The sequence below is a fragment of the Protopterus annectens genome, chromosome 3.part0 (assembly GCF_019279795.1).
Source record: "Protopterus annectens isolate FY-2018-M chromosome 3.part0, PAN1.0, whole genome shotgun sequence".
NCBI lineage: Eukaryota > Metazoa > Chordata > Ceratodontiformes > Protopteridae > Protopterus > Protopterus annectens.
In genome coordinates this window covers 1,105,430,857-1,105,434,731 of record NC_056731.1, presented here as the reverse complement: position 1 = coordinate 1,105,434,731, position 3,875 = coordinate 1,105,430,857, and positions in this window count along the sequence as shown.

Genomic DNA, 3,875 nt, shown 5'->3' with positions numbered 1-3,875 from the left:
TCAGTAATTTTTCTAATTCCTTCAACATCCATATTATGTGCTAGTACCATTGCTCTACCGTAATCTTTACCATGACACACCTTATTTTCTTTTTGGTTGTTAAGTCATCAGTCTTTCCCAATAATGTTATGTATACCTCTACCCTTCCTGCCTTTTCTCATATACTTTGAAGATGTTAAAGAAAGTTGCTGGGTATCCCCTCCTATTGAACGTTCCCCTTAATTTGACACTTTCCTCAATAAATACATTTAGGTTGGATATCATCTGGGCTAACTTGATTAGTTGTCTCTTAACCCAGGGCCACCCTGTGAAATTTTGGGTGACAACTGCTGAAATGCAAAAGTGTTTTTGAATGTGTGCTTCCAATGTTTGTTAGCACTATATGCCATGTTACCCTTGTCTTTCTTTTATCTCCACATTCAAATAACATGAAAAAAAAGGAGCGACTAGGATTTTGGATGCAGATCCTTAAAGAGGATGACAATAGCAGAAAGTATTCTAAGAACTAAGCCAACATGGGAATGGAGAAAGGAAATTCTGCCGATAGGGATGACTGCAATTAGGGGTATACACATTTGGCAATGGGGGGCTAGAATCTACTGGAGAAAACTCCAAAGGAACAAAGGTTTTGGGATCAAATAACTAGAGATGGAAAAATAGAATGAGAAGAGGCCAAGAATACATTTGGACTACAGGCTTAGATACTGCTACTGCCTTCCTTATCAAGGATCGATATCGGAGTATAGAAAAGAAAAAGGAATACGGGGACTCCTAAATGAAAGACCACCACTGGTAGGGTTTAGCTGAATTTAGAACAGGAGCTACTGTTAGGAAAAGGATAATTAGTACAGCATATAACATTTTGCATACCCCCCCCTTTCATCATCAGCCCTTTCCACTTTGAATTCTAGCTTTCTGCTTGTGCTATGTATAGGAGCCTTAATTGTGTAGCTCTGAAATATCCCTTTAAACCAGGTAATCTAAAACCACATTGTTCTTTTGGAAAGATTCTACTTGACTCTTGCCCTCTTCTTCACACAGACAAAATCCCTCAACTTTTTATTTTTCGCTATCCAGAACTTCTCCGGTTGGTAAAAATATGCCTGACCTGTGTATTAAACTGAAAGGACTAAAAACATTTTCACTGCTTGTATTTTGTTTTTCAGTTTTTGTATTATCTTTTGTTTAGTCTCTTCCCACATATCCTTAGCTGCCACAATAGAATCCTTTTTAAACCATACTCCTGAGTACTTCATTTTATCTTTTCCCCATAAATATGGGTATTGTTGAATCAATTTGTGTATGGATACATAGTTTACAGCTGTGACCTTTGTTTTACTTTCATTAATATTCTATCCCAAAATGGCTCAAAACTTTTTCAGAATATTCCACCTCACTGAGATGTCCTTTTCTAGTTTTATCAGATGCAAGAATAATATCGTCTGCATATGAAGCCAACTTTTCTGTATTAACATACCAATTAGATCCTTGAATTTCTGAGTCTCTTATTTTCTTTGCCAGGGTGGCACAACGGATAGTGTTATCATCTCACAGCCAGAGGTTCCCTGGTTAAATTCTCGGCTGGGGTGTCTTGTGTGTGGAGTCTGCATGTCCTCCCTCTGTTTGTGTGTGTTTCCTCACACATTCCAAAGACATACAGTAGGTAGATTGGACACTTTAAATTGGCAATAGATGTGAGTGTATGTGCAAGTGTGGTGTGGATGAACTACTGTGGCAGGGCTAGCCACCTGGTCGTATAAACCTTGGCTCTAGATGCTTATCACCATTGAAGTGACTCCCCGACCTCATGTGCAAAAATGGAAAAAAATGGGGTTGTGAGTGGATAGATGTATTCAAATAACATAAATTTGTGCAAGAGTATTCCATAGTAAACCTAAGAAACTCCCTAGTTCAATTAATATATTGAAAAAAATTCATTAAGCCCCTTTTTAGTGTTTGCCCAAAAAGTAATTATATCATGCAGGAAACACTCATAAAGTTTCCAATCATCCTGAAACCTGGATTTAAAAGTATATAAACATTCCCAATATGCCATGACAATATATGCAAAACCTGGGGCACATACAGCTCCCATTGCTACCCCTGTTTTTTGATGGAAAATGTTTCCTTCAAAGTATATGCAGTTGGTTGATAGGACATTTTCCATTAAATTGTATATTTTGTTAATAGGTTTACTGTCTAAAGTGGTATGTTCACATAGATAGTCATGAGACCATTTAATCCCTACCTGGTGTGAGTTAACAAAAAAAACATTCTTAACATCAGTCATTAAGAAAATAATCTTGTTATTGGGGTTACTTTAAGAAATCCCATAAATCCTTGAAGAGATGGTTCTGTTTTTTCCACCACCCCTTTTACTTTCAAATCTGCAAATTTAGCCATAACAGATATCCTGGAGTTCTTAGCATTTACTATTGGTCATAATGGGGAATCCATAATGTTTTTATGTATTTTAGGAATCCCAAAAAATAGAGGCAGTTTGAGGGTTCTGAATTTCAAAAAATTAGTCATTTTGTGTAATTTGCCCTGTATTAGTATGGTATAAATTAGCTTAACTGTCCTAGAATAGGCTAAATTCAACAATTTTCTAAAAATCTCTTCATATACATCATAGCAATACAGTCCATTTTATTAATATAGTTACTATTATTCATAATCACCAAATGCATCCCATTTATCAGGCTTTTTAAGCCTTATTTCCTTGTTACAAATATTTTTTTAGAATTTTCCTCTCCTTGTAATTGAGGTTTTGGGGTATATTACCCCTATTCCCTCTTAAAAACTTTCTGTCATGTTCACATATTTTTTCAAAAAGTAAAATCATTGGAAGGTGTGAACTGAATGCAGTCTTTCTATAAAACCTTCCACCTCTATCTCTTTGTATGAATCTTTGTTTTTAAAATACATCAGAAAATTAAGTTTCCTAATATATAATTTCAAATTGCTCACAGTATTCACCAAATTAATCTCCCTAGTAGGTAAAAATTTTAAGCTTTTTTCAAATAAATTAGCCTTATTTACACTGATGTCCATATTACTAAAACTGTAACTCTTAAAATCCCCCCTTGAGTTTGACACTATACCATATAGTGTTCCCTCCTGTTCCTCCTCCCTTTCATCCTTTCCAAGTTGGTCCTTATCCCCAATTCCACTTTCTCTTGTTCCCATAGCCGGGAAGGAGATCCCTTGTTTCCCTTTATAAATTCTTTATCTTCTCTGACCTCCCTGCTATTGGATGCTATAAAGGGGTGGAGCATAGTACCTTTCTTTGTCCTGATTGTTGGGAGTTTCAAGACTAACTTTCACATTGTTACTTCCCAATGATTTTCTCCCTCCTAAACAACTGGGTACAGGATATGCTTTGAAACTATTATAATCATTTTTATCAACTAATAATATGTGTGGATGTGGAGAAGGCATTTGACAGAGTAGATTGAAAATAGGAGAAGGCATTTGACAGAGTAGATTGGAAATATCTTTGGGAAATTTTGTTGATTATGGGATTCCCCCAACATTTAGTACTACTAATAAAAAAATATGTACACTGGCTCGGAATGGCAGAGTAATGGGAACAAATATAAATAGGTAGAGGCACTAAACAGGGATGTCTTTTCTCTCCTATACTTTTTGCATTATTTCTGAATCTGCTAGCAGAGAAAATTTGGCAGCCTGATATAAAGGGCTGGGCAGGAAGGAGGGAGAAGACACTACAAAATGGCCATGTTTTCAGACGATGTATTAATGTTAACTGACCAAGATTTTTGTGACATAACTTTTAAAATGGACATTTTAAAAGACAAAATTCTGACTGCATTAAAAAAAAGGAATCCAGGTATCCAAGGAATTAATGTGTT